Genomic DNA, 13973 nt, shown 5'->3' on the forward strand with positions numbered 1-13973 from the left:
CTGGATGAACATTTTCTTGTTTGCTTATGGCCTTATACATCTCGTTGAGTGCGGTCTTAATGCCAGAATTGGTTTGTTGTGATAAATAGACAGCTCCAAAAAATGTAGATGAAAATTCTCTTGATAGATGGTGTGGTCTACAGCTTATCATGAGATAATCTATCTCAGGCGAGCAATACCTCAACTCTCTAGAGACCGCAGGAGCGGTAGAGATACTCTTAATGATCGGCTATGAAAAGCCAACTGACATTTACTCCTGAGGTGCTGGCTTGCTGCACCCTCGACAACTACTGTGATTATTATTATTTGACCATGCTGGTCATTTATGAACATTTGAACATCTTGGCTATGTTCTGTTATAATCTCCACCCGGCACAGCCAGAAGAGGACTGGCCACCCCTCATAGCCTGGTTCCTCTCTAGGTTTCTTCCTAGCCAACCCAGCCAACTGTATATTATATGTGTCGTCGTTCAGCCACGACTTGTGAAACATAAGATATTACGGTTTTTAATGTCCCGTTGGTAGGATAGTCTCGAACGGAGCTCATCCAGTTTATTCTACAGTGATTGCTCGTTGGCCAATAGAACGGATGGTAGAGGCAGGTTACCCTCTCGCTGACGAATTCTCACAAGGCACCCAGATCTACACCCGCTGTACCTCCATTTTTTTTTGGGCCTGGTCTCGAAGAAACAGTATGTCCTTCACGTCGGACTCATTAAAGAAAAGATCTTTGTCCAGTTCGATGTGAATAATCGTTGTTCTGATGTCCAGAAGCTCTTTTCGAGACGGTAGCGCCAACATTATGTACAAAATAAATTACAAATAATGCGAAAAACACACAAAATAGCACAGTTGATAAGGAGCCCGTAAAACGGCAGCCAATCCCCTCCGGCGCCATTACATATATTTCCCATGCCAATAAAACCCCATTAAATTTAAATTGAAATTGAATTGAGAGAGAGAAAGAGAGAGAGAGATATGGGCTAGAGAGTCAACCTCCTCCTCCTCTCTTTCCCTTCCCCCTTTTCCACTCCTCCTCTCCTTTAGCTCTACTAAAATCCTCACTCCATGCGTCCGATTCTGTGGGTCTGTCCCTACATGGCTAACACAAGTAGGGCTGCAGGTGGGTGTCCTTGGCAGGGCTCTGGGTGGAGAGTGTGGCTGGGGAACAAGCTGTGCTCGCTGGGGATCAGCGGGAAGAGGCCATGGTCCTTTCCACGGCCCTCTGGAGGATATTAGGAAACAGGGCTATTTTAATCTCCCACTGGATTAGAATATCATGGCTGATGAGAAAATGTTGGTCTCCACCCGATTATGCATGCATGCACGCACGGAGACACACGCACGCACGCATGCATGCATATACACACACACACACACACACACACACACACACACACACACACACACACACACCTACCTACCTAATGAACACAAGGTCAAGGGTTAAGACTGTGCACCTCAAATCATATTGCATAACAGTCAAACAGAAATATCCTGGCTGTCTATTGGCTCCTCTTTCACAGGACCAATAAGGACTGACACCTGCCTGCAGGGAAAGCACATAAAGCCTGTTGCATAAGTACTTGTATGGGAGGGGATGTAGCTCAGTGGTAGAGCGCATGCTTTGCATGTATGAGGCCCCGGGTTCAATCCCCGGCATCTCCAGGATCAATTTTGTCTAAATGAAAGGAGAAGGCAATCTCTGCAGCCAAATCTTCAAATTGACTGTGACTTGAGGAATTGGATAAAGATTTTAAAAAGAAATGTGAACAGTAACAGGGGTATTACTTTTGCCTACTCATCTTATACATTACATCATCAAACAGTGTCTTTATTCAGCAAGATGAAAAAATCCTCATATATAAATAAATAAATAATGATTGGCTCTTATTTTCAACTTTGAGTTGGGGATGCCGTTTAGTCATATTGTAGGCTACAGGTCAGTGCATTCCTTGTTTGGTGACCAGACCGTTTACAACTGAATGCTCTCTGTCCCTCCTCTGGAACGACCACAATAACCAAGGAACCATCAGATAAACCTAACAATCCACCAACCTCTGGCTCTGCTGCCATGACAACCTAGCAAGGACACGACAACCCAACAAGGACACAACAACCCAACAAGGACACGACAACCCAACAAGGACACAACAACCCAACAAGGACACAACAACCCACCAACCTCTGGCTCTGCTGCCACAACAACCTAGCAAGGACACGACAACCCAACAAGGACACGACAACCCAATGTAACAGTATAACTTTAAACCGTCCCCTCGCCCCGACCTCGGGCGCGAACCAGGGACCTTCTGCACACATCAACAACGGTCGCCCACGAAGCGTCGTTACCCATCGCTCCACAAAAGCCACGGCCCTTGCAGAGCAAGGGGAAACCCTACGTCTAGGTTTCAGAGCAAGTGACGTAACTGATTGAAACGCTACTAGCGCGTACCCGCTAACTAGCTAGCCATTTCACATCCGTTACACCAACAAGGACACAACAACCCAACAAGGACACAACAACCCACCAACCTCTGGCTCTGCTGCCACAACAACCTAGCAAGGACACAATTACCCAACATGGACACAACAACCCAACAAGGACACAACAACCCAACAAGGACACAACAACCCACCAACCTCTGGCTCTGATGCCACAACAACCTAGCAAGGACACGACAACCCAACAAGGACACGACAACCCAACAAGGACACGACAACCCAACAAGGACACGACAACCCAACAAGGACACAACAACCCAACAAGGACACAACAACCCACCAACCTCTGGCTCTGCTGCCACAACAACCTAGCAAGGACACAACAACCCAACACGGACACAACAACCCAACAAGGACACGACAACCCAACAAGGACACGACAACCCAACAAGGACACGACAACCCAACAAGGACACGACAACCCAACAAGGACACGACAACCCAACAAGGACACGACAACCCAACAAGGACACGACAACCCAACAAGGACACAACAACCCAACAAGGACACGACAACCCAACAAGGACACAACAACCCAACAAGGACACAACAACCCACCAACCTCTGGCTCTGCTGCCACAACAACCTAGCAAGGACACGACAACCCAACAAGGACACGACAACCCAATGTAACAGTATAACTTTAAACCGTCCCCTCGCCCCGACCTCGGGCGCGAACCAGGGACCTTCTGCACACATCAACAACGGTCGCCCACGAAGCGTCGTTACCCATCGCTCCACAAAAGCCACGGCCCTTGCAGAGCAAGGGGAAACCCTACGTCTAGGTTTCAGAGCAAGTGACGTAACTGATTGAAACGCTACTAGCGCGTACCCGCTAACTAGCTAGCCATTTCACATCCGTTACACCAACAAGGACACAACAACCCAACAAGGACACAACAACCCACCAACCTCTGGCTCTGCTGCCACAACAACCTAGCAAGGACACAATTACCCAACATGGACACAACAACCCAACAAGGACACAACAACCCAACAAGGACACAACAACCCACCAACCTCTGGCTCTGCTGCCACAACAACCTAGCAAGGACACGACAACCCAACAAGGACACGACAACCCAACAAGGACACAACAACCCAACAAGGACACGACAACCCAACAAGGACACGACAACCCAACAAGGACACAACAACCCAACAAGGACACAACAACCCACCAACCTCTGGCTCTGCTGCCACAACAACCTAGCAAGGACACAACAACCCAACACGGACACAACAACCCAACAAGGACACGACAACCCAACAAGGACACGACAACCCAACAAGGACACGACAACCCAACAAGGACACAACAACCCAACAAGGACACGACAACCCAACAAGGACACGACAACCCAACAAGGACACAACAACCCAACAAGGACACAACAACCCAACAAGGACACAACAACCCAACAAGGACACGACAACCCAACAAGGACACAACAACCCAACAAGGACACAACAACCCAACAAGGACACGACAACCCAACAACCCAACAAGGACACAACAACCCAACAACCCAACAAGGACACAACAACCCAACAAGGACACAACAACCCAACAAGGACACAACAACCCAACAAGGACACGACAACCCAACAAGGACACAACAACCCAACAAGGACACAACAACCCAACAAGGACACAACAACCCAACAACCCAACAAGGACACAACAACCACAACAAGGACACAACAACCACAACAACCCAACAAGGACACAACAACCCAACAAGGACACAACAACCCAACAAGGACACAACAACCCAACAAGGACACGACAACCCAACAACCCAACAACCCAACAAGGACACAACAACCACAACAACCCAACAAGGACACAACAACCCAACAAGGACACAACAACCACAACAACCCAACAAGGACACAACAACCCAACAAGGACACAACAACCCAACAAGGACACAACAACCCAACAAGGACACGACAACCCAACAACCCAACAAGGACACAACAACCACAACAAGGACACAACAACCCAACAAGGACACAACAACCCAACAAGGACACAACAACCACAACAACCCAACAAGGACACAACAACCCAACAAGGACACAACAACCCAACAAGGACACAACAACCACAACAACCCAACAAGGACACAACAACCCAACAAGGACACAACAACCCAACAAGGACACAACAACCCAACAAGGACACAACAACCCAACAAGGACACAACAACCCAACAAGGACACAACAACCACAACAACCCAACAAGGACACAACAACCCAACAAGGACACAACAACCCAACAACCCAACAACCCAACAAGGAACAAGAAGAAGAGACGTAAACAAGCAAAACATATGTGAAAAGGACACCATGTTCTTTTGGGCTCTGGGTAGAATTTACCCAGATTTAGGATCAGCTTACCCTCTCCAAATCCCAAGTTTAACTGTTAGAAAGATGAAAGCTCAACTGACCGTAGATCAGTGTCCTAGCTTTAGTGTGGACAGTTGTACAGGACATCCTATCCTCCATGGAACTGGAGTATGCTGGGGGATCATCGTACTGTCCTTCCTGTGACTGACTGACCCACTTTGCCAAGTACATTTGGTCACTTAAAGCTTTCGACCAGGTCGTAGCTTTCAACATGAAGCCTCAACCGGGCTGCAATCTGCTATGTTACAAAGGTAATACTCACATTCAGAATGTGTAATGATTGTGGGGAATCGATAAAGACAGTATTGTAGCACCCAAAAGGGAGTTATCTTGTCAACATAGAGACACTTCCCAGCAGTTTAGGGTTAAAGCTGTAGAGACATTATAATAACATTCTTGTTTGTTTTTCTTTATTTAACTAGGTAAGTCAGTTAAGAACAAATTCTTATTTTCAATGACGGCCTAAGAACAGTGGGTTAACTGCCTTGTTCAGGAGCAGAACAACAGATTTTTACCTTGTCAGCTCAGGGATTCAATCTTGCAACCTTTCAGTTACTAGTCCAACACTCTAACCACTAGGCTACCCTGCCGCTACCCAGGCTTATAGATGTAGGTAGATTGTAATGCCATTCTAGAATATAGACGATTGATGTGAGCATATGATTCTCTCTATCCTCTGACAATGAACACCAGAGACATGACAGAAAATTATGGAGAGGTAAATGAGTATCTATTCTATTTTTACTGTGAATTCAGAGAGAGAGAGAGAGAGAGAGAGAAAGGGGCTTTACTCTTGTCTCCGTGTGCGGTTAATTGACCATTGTGGGAATGGGTGATTCAACAGTCTGATTCAACAGTCTGATTCACCAGTTAGATTCAACAGTTCGATTCAACAGTTCGATTCAACAGAAAGAGCGAGGGGGCGTAGGAGGGGACCATTGACTATAAGTTGTCTTATATCTCTCAGATATGGGACAGACACTTCCAAACCTTATTCCTTACGATTTATTTTGAACTGTCTGTTTTGTCATGTACACATGCTATTCAATGCATTACTATGGGCTATGGTAGTAAAGGCTAAATTAAATGTTTCATCAAATAACTATCCATTTACAATGCAAAGTTATGCCTGCTAGATGCGTTTATTTGACAGGATAAAGGCAATACAAACACCATGTAGCCTACTAGCAGGTTGAAACATAATGTCCGACACAAACATGAAGACGTACAGTGCCTTTACAAAGTATTCATACGGTCACATTGCCTTTTTCCACATTTTGTTGTGTTACAATTTGTAAGGTCCCTCAGTCATAAATTAGATATTTCTGTATTAAATGTTCTATAATTTGCAAACATTTCTAAAAAGATGTTTTCACTTTGTCATTATGGGGTATTGAGGCTAGATGGGTGAGAAAAAATATCTATTTAATCCATTTTGAATTCAGGCTGTAACACAACAAAATGTGGAATAAGTCAAGGGGTATGAATCCTTTCTGAAGGTACTGTAGATGCATGTTTGTTTTTATATTACTCAGTAAAAACAGCATGGTTTAGTTTGTGGTTGTACAGTATGTGACTCAGTCAGATAGGTGTGGTAGGCCTACTGTCATCTGGGGAGATAGGTGTGGTAGGCCTACTGTCGTCAGGGGAGATAGGTGTGGTAGGCCTACTGTCATCTGGGGAGATAGGTGTGGTAGGCCTACTGTCATCTGGGGAGATAGGTGTGGTAGGCCTACTGTCATCTGGGGAGATAGGTGTGGTAGGCCTACTGTCATCTGGGGAGATAGGTGTGGTAGGCCTACTGTCGTCAGGGGAGATAGGTGTAGGCCTACTGTCGTCAGGGGAGATAGGTGTGGTAGGCCTACTGTCGTCAGGGGAGATAGGTGTAAGCCTACTGTCGTCAGGGGAGATAGGTGTAGGCATACTGTCGTCAGGGGAGATAGGTGTAGGCATACTGTCGTCAGGGGAAGGGTCATAACATTCAGTCTGTCTACTGTTTGAAGTCTGTTGGTCAGCATTGCACAATGTTGATCTTTTAATGTTAGGGCAAGGCACAACATACACATTCCACAGTGTCTCATCATTCGCGTTCAGTACTTTCTGTGTGTGACTGTGCTTGCCTGTGTGTGTGTGTGTGTGTGTGTGTGTGTGTGTGTGTGTGTGTGTGTGTGTGTGTGTGTGTGTGTGTGTGTGTGTGTGTGTGTGTGTGTGTGTGTGTGTGTGTGTGTGTGTGTGTTTGAGGTATCATTAGCCATTGTAAGAAGGCCGCTCCCTGTATGTTGTCTGGGTTGTCTAGAAAGGTCTCAGGTAATAAACACTCACCAAGTTAAAGGAATCAGATCAACTTAATACAATTATTTAGATTTATACTACACTAGGAATCTGTGTTATACTCGGTTTGAATTAATTTCCCGTTTGTGATTGATTATGTTCCTGGCCATCCACTGGCCTGAGACGTCACATAACTAGCCTTCTATCGCTCTCTTGTGGTTCAATGGCAGAAAACGCCCACTTCAATTCAGTTACACAATTGGCCAATAGATGGAGACCCTTTACAGAGCTCTATATTCCGGGCAATAGTGTATCTCTAAATAATGTGAAGTGGCCTCTCCTTTCTCCCTGTTCTCTCTGTAATTAGACTTTCAAATGATTGATGATGAAACACAGGCAACCAGAATTCTAACCCTCTTAGACATTCATAAATTCTGCAAAGCTGAATAATGATGATGCATATTCATCTGTCATTTCCACTTCCAAGAACATAAAACAAATATGATATTATGATTTTTCTCTGTTGCTGCATTGCTGCGTTGCTCTGTTGCTGTGTTGCTCTGTTGCTCTGTTGCTCTGTTGCTGTGTTGCTGTGTTGCTCTGTTGCTGTGTTGCTGTGTTGCTGTGTTGCTCTGTTGCTCTGTTGCTCTGTTGCTGTGTTGCTGTGTTGCTGTGTTGCTCTGTTGCTGTGTTGCTGTGTTGCTCTGTTGCTGTGTTGCTGTGTTGCTCTGTTGCTCTGTTGCTCTGTTGCTGTGTTGCTGTGTTGCTCTGTTGCTGTGTTGCTGTGTTGCTCTGTTGCTCTGTTGCTGTGTTGCTGTGTTGCTCTGTTGCTGTGTTGCTCTGTTGCTCTGTTGCTGTGTTGCTGTGTTGCTGTGTTGCTGTGTTGCTGTGTTGCTGTGTTGCTGTGTTGCTGTGTTGCTGTGTTGCTGTGTTGCTGTGTTGCTGTGTTGCTGTGTTGCTGTGTTGCTGTGTTGCTGTGTTGCTGTGTTGCTGTGTTGCTGTGTTGCTGTGTTGCTGTGTTGCTGTGTTGCTGTGTTGCTGTGTTGCTGTGTTGCTGTGTTGCTCTGTTGCTGTGTTGCTGTGTTGCTCTGTTGCTGTGTTGCTGTGTTGCTCTGTTGCTGTGTTGCTCTGTTGCTGTGTTGCTCTGTTGCTCTGTTGCTCTGTTGCTCTGTTGCTCTGTTGCTGTCGAACCCCATTACACGGCATTACATCCTGCTGCATAAGTCCTGCATGCAGTCCCAGCATCACAGCAGCCCAGATATGGATCAAGATACTTTGAAGTGGAGTTAGTGGTCTTCCTGTCAAGATAACCTCCAGCCTCAGATGGATATCACTTGACCCCCAATAGGAATCTGGCCCTTGGTAATCATTTCTCTTATCTTCAGTTACTGTAGATCTCCAGAAAGCAGAAGTTAATGTGTTTGGGCTGTATAACCTACCCATATCAAGGCACAAGGCGAGACCCAAATGCAGACACAGGAGGCAGATGTTTGGAGTCTTACAATGTTTATTAATTCAAAGGAGTAGGTAAGAGAATGGTCGTGGACAGGCAAAAAGGTCAAAACCAGATTAGAGTCCAGGAGGTACAGAGTGGCAGACAGGCTCGTGGTCAAGGCAGGCAGAATGGTCAGGCAGGTGGGTACAAAGTCCAGAAACAGGCAAGGGTCAAAACCAGGAGGACTAGAAACACTGGTTGACTTGGAAACATACAAGACGAACTGGCACAGAGAGACAGGAAAATACACTGTGGAAAATAAGTGACACCTGGAGGGGGTGGAGACAATGAAACAGATCAGGTGAAACAGATCAGGGCGTGACAACCCATGTGAGACCAGGTCAGGTCGGGTGACCTCTGAACCAAACAACACTGGACATAAGACATGGAAAATTATGTATTTATCTTTGTCTTTAGCAACATCCATAGGCATGTTATGTAATACAATATTTGTCAAATAAGTTGCCGTGGGGTAGTCTGTCTGACACCAGCTCCCCAAGTCTTCAACTCGCTGTGTAGTTACGTGGGTCGAGTGTCAACCAGGCTAGTCATGGGGTGCTGTGATTTTTCAGAAGTCTTGTTGAGATTGTCCAGTTCTTCTGGTAAAAGAGACTAAGACCTTAGAGGGTGTATCTCCTTTCCTCCTTGGGCGGTGTTTTTCCTTGGCATCAAAACAATCAATGAATCCTCATCAAGCTGTAACAAGCTGCTGAAGCATGAGGGCCTTGTCCGCAATGCTATTTAAATGCTAGAATACATTTAGATTTAGTTAAATCTATGTGTTATAGCGGGGCTTTACCCTGGAGCAATAACCAAAGCAAAACCTGGAATGGACATATGTATAGGATACACATGCTCGCACACACACACTAGGCACTAGTCAAAGCTGTTCAGCAAAGCAAAAGTAATTAAGTTTTTTGCAAGAAATAAAGAGAGAAATAGGAGAAAGAGAGTGAGCGTAAGACAGCAAGAGAGAGAGAGAGAGAGAGAGACAGAGAGAAATTCTCCACATTTTCACAACACTGTACAGAGCCAAAATATAACATTTGACATGTCTCTATTATTTTGAAACTTTTGTGAGTGTAATGTTTACTGTTAATTTCTGATTGTTTATTTCACTTGTATGTATTACCTATTTCACTTACTTTGGCAATGTAAACATGTTTCCAATGCCAATAAAGCCCTTTGATTTTGTATTTATTATGGATCCCCATTAGGATCTGCCAAACCAGCTGTTACTCTTCCTGGGGTGCAGCAAAAATTAAGGCAGTAATATACATTGTAATACAATTTTTAAACATGAAATTAAATTGAGAGAGAAAGACAAGATGCAACGAATAAAAAGGCAAGGCTGACTTACAAGCTTCTGTTATTCAAGTGAATTCACAAACTATTAGATGCTACCTATCAGGCTAGCTGAGTTGTATACTAACAGGATCAGCTAGCATCAGTCCATCTCTCATCTGACCAGACAAATGATTACCAGAGGAGATAGAAACAAGAGGAACTTCCCTCCCACCTGAAATTGGTTGTTTTATGATGTGCTCAATATGTCATTTCTTCCACAGCCAATGACTCATTTGAATGTACATTGAATCAACACTCACACAATTACAACATTCTGAATGTCACCGTCCTCCGTACAAGGAAATAGCAGTTCATTGAGTTTACATCGCTTTGTGAAAGCATCAAGTTAGAATTCAGCTATATCTTATCTGTATGAAGCGGGTCGAGAGCTTCAAGTTCCTTGGTGTCCACATCACCAACAAACTATCATGGTCCAAACACACCAAGACAGTCGTGAAGAGGGCACGACAACGCCTATTCCCCCTCGGGAGACTGAAAAGATTTGGCATGCGTCCCCAGATCCTCAAAAAGTGTTACAATTGCACTATCGAGAACATCCAGCCCAGTTGCATCACCACCTGGTATGGCAACTGCTCGGCATCCGTTATTCTTCTGTTGTTGATATCAGGTAACGTGCAACCTAACCCTGGCCCTGATATGCAATGTCTCCAAACCCCCTCTGATTTTAAATCAAGATCTGGTTTTGGTATTTTTCATTTAAATGTACGCAGCCTGTTGTCAAAAATTGATGGGGTTAGGATTTGGGCTAAATCAACTGATGCTGATGTAATTGTGTTTTCTGAAACCTGGCTCAGCAAGTCTATTTTTGATAAGGATATTTGTATAAGTGGTTACAATGTTTATCGCACAGATCGGGTTAAGAAAGGTGGGGGTGTGGCTATATATGTAAAATCTAAATTCCATGTAAGTGTGGCAAAGTCTGAAACTATTTGTAAACAGTTGGAATTTCTTGCTTTAAATATTGAGGTTTCAAAGGGCCTCTCTATAACTGTGATTGGCTGTTATAGACCCCCCTCTGCTCTTGGTGATGCATTTTCTTCTTTGACGCACCTTATGTCTAAACTTCTTTACAGTGAAATGATCTTGATTGGTGATCTCAACTGGTGTTGGTTAAAGCCGGTGTCTGATGATTTAAAAATGTTTTGTAATTCTATGAATCTTACCCAGTTGATTAATTCACCCACTCGCCCAAATCTTAAATGCCCAGATAAATCTACCCTGATTGATTTGATATTGACAAATGTTCCACATAAATATTCTGCGGTTGGTGTTTTTTGTAATGATTTAAGTGACCATTGTGCTGTTGTTGCTGTTAGAAATACTAAGGTTCCAAAGACAAATCCACGTTTTATTCGTAAGAGAAATTTGAAGTGTTTTAATGAGCAGGCTTTCTTTCATGATTTGTTTTATTTTGACTGGAGCAAGATTGAGCTTATCCCTGATGTGGAAACTGCCTGGAAATTCTTTCATGATGGGTTTTTCCAAATAGTAAACAAACATGCACCATTCCGCAGGTTCAGGGTTAAAGGGCGGGATAATCCATGGTTTTCTTCTGAGCTGTCTTGTATTATTCACGACCGTAATCTAGCCTGGGCTAAAGCAAGGAAATCTTGTTCTGATGCTGATTGGCTTATTTTTAGGCAGTTAAGAAACAAGTGTTCTTTTCTTCTCAGGAAGGCCAAGTCTGAATATTTTATGTCTGTTACCACTGATAACCTGAATGACCCTAGAAAGTTTTGGAATGCTATTAAGTCTATGTCTGGTAACAGTAATGTTAATGAATTACCGTCATGTGTTTTGAAGGACTCTGTTGCTATATATGACAAAACTGAAATGCTGAATTGTTTCAATGAGCACTTTGTATCATCTGGTAGGCTGTTTGATTCAGTGCCCTCTGTCTCTGTACAACCCTGTGTGGATGAACCAGTGTCCTCTGTCTCTGTACAACCCTGTGTGGATGAACCAGTGAGAGCTGGTCAAACTTTTAGCTTTCTGCCATTCTCAGTGCAGGTGGTACATAAAGCCCTGAAATCCTTAGATCAAAGAAAGCCTGCAGGTCCTGATGTTTTGGATCCCTGCTTTTTAAATCTGGCAGCTGATTTCATAGCTGAACCACTTACATATCTGTTCAATCTAACCCTGGAATGTAATGAAATTCCAAAGATCTGGAAATCAGCATTTGTCCTACCACTTTTAAAAGGGGGAGATCCAACTCTTTTAAATAATTATAGGCCAATCTCAAAGCTGTCACCCCTGGTGAAAATACTTGAAACCCTTGTAAGTGAACAGCTAAAAGAGTTTTTATTTACTAACTCTATTTTATCAATGTACCAATCGGGCTTCAAGAAGAAGCATAGCACAATTACAGCAGCCATGAAGGTTTTAAATGATATCACTGAAGCCCTTGACAAAAAACAGCACTGTGTCTCACTTTTTATTGATCTCTCTAAGGCTTTTGATACAGTTGATCATGCTATACTGAGGCAGAGATTGTTGAGTGTAGGTCTTTCGGAGCATGCAGTTGCATGGTTTGCTAACTATCTGTCTGATAGAACTCAGTGCACTCAATTTGATGGGCTTATGTCTGTTAAATTGTCTGTCCTGAATGGTGTGCCCCAGGGCTCTGTACTTGGTCCTCTCTTATTCACTATTTATATAAATGATTTAGACAGAAATGTCCAAAATGCACAACTTCATTTTTATGCTGATGATACTGTTATTTACTGTTGTGCCTCATCTCTTACAAAAGCTTTCCAGAACTTGCAAACTGCTTTTTATACTGTTCAACATACCTTGTGTCAATTGAAGCTTATCCTCAATACTGACAAAACTAAACTAATGGTGTTTTCTAATGCAAGAAATAGACCTCTGAACCTTTCACCTGTTACTACCTGTCAGGGCAAGGAGATTGAGGTTGTAACCTCATACAAATATCTTGGAATTCTAATTGATGACGGCCTCTCTTTTAAATTGCATATTCAACAACTTACAAAAAAATTGAAGCTGAAATTGGGATTTTATTTTAGGAATAAGGCTTGTTTTTCTTTTGAAGCCAGAAGGAGGCTAGTATCAGCTACATTTATGCCTTTACTAGACTATGGGGATATTTTATATATGAATGCTTCCGCTCAGTGTTTGAGATCAATTGACACTCTTTACCATGGCACTTTGAGATTTATTTTAAACTGCAAAACCCTTACGCACCACTGCACTTTGTATACCAGGGTTGGCTGGCCTTCTCTAGTCACTCGTAGGCTCAGTCACTGGTATACTTTTATTTACAAAGCCATTTTGGGTTTACTACCTTTTTATTTGGGCATTTTTATTGTTCAGAAATGTGGTGGGTACTCTCTTCGTTCACTGGACTTTATCCTGCTAACTGTTCCAAATGTCCGAACTGAATTTGGTAAAAGGTCTTTTATGTACTCTGCGCCATCGTCTTGGAACACCTTACAAAATAATTTTAAACTGGAAGAACTTGTCCCGATTGGTGTTTTTAAATCACTGATGAAGGATTTTGAGGCTGATTCCCTGACCTGTCAATGTTTTTAATTTGCTGTTTTTGATATTGTTATACTCTTGTGAATTCATGAATGGTTTTTACTAGATTACTTGTAGTTTTTCATGTTGTCTGTCTGTATTTTTTTGTAATGACTTGGTGCTGCCTATCTTGGCCAGGACGCTCTTGAAAAAGAGATTTTAAATCTCAATGAGCCCTTCCTGGTTAAATAAAGGTTAAATTAAAAAAAAAAAAAAAATCCGACCTTAAGGCGCTACAGAGGGTAATGCGTACAGCCCAGTACATCACTAGGGCCAAGCTTCTTGCCATCCATGACCTATATAATAGGCGGTGTCAGAGGAAGGCTAAAAAAAATAGTAAAAGACTCCAGTCACCCAAGTCAAAGACTGTTCTCTCT

General features: G+C 43.4%; 1 non-coding gene across 1 annotated transcript; it reads left to right on the forward strand.

Annotated features, from left to right (window-relative positions):
* The first annotated feature begins 1596 nt into the window (after positions 1 to 1596).
* trnaa-ugc lies at positions 1597 to 1668 on the forward strand. Its single transcript has one exon. It is a non-coding gene; the product is annotated as a tRNA-Ala (tRNA).
* Positions 1669 to 13973: the final 12305 nt, after the last annotated feature.

This window comes from Salvelinus namaycush, chromosome 16 (genome assembly GCF_016432855.1).
Source record: "Salvelinus namaycush isolate Seneca chromosome 16, SaNama_1.0, whole genome shotgun sequence".
Taxonomy (NCBI): domain Eukaryota; kingdom Metazoa; phylum Chordata; class Actinopteri; order Salmoniformes; family Salmonidae; genus Salvelinus; species Salvelinus namaycush.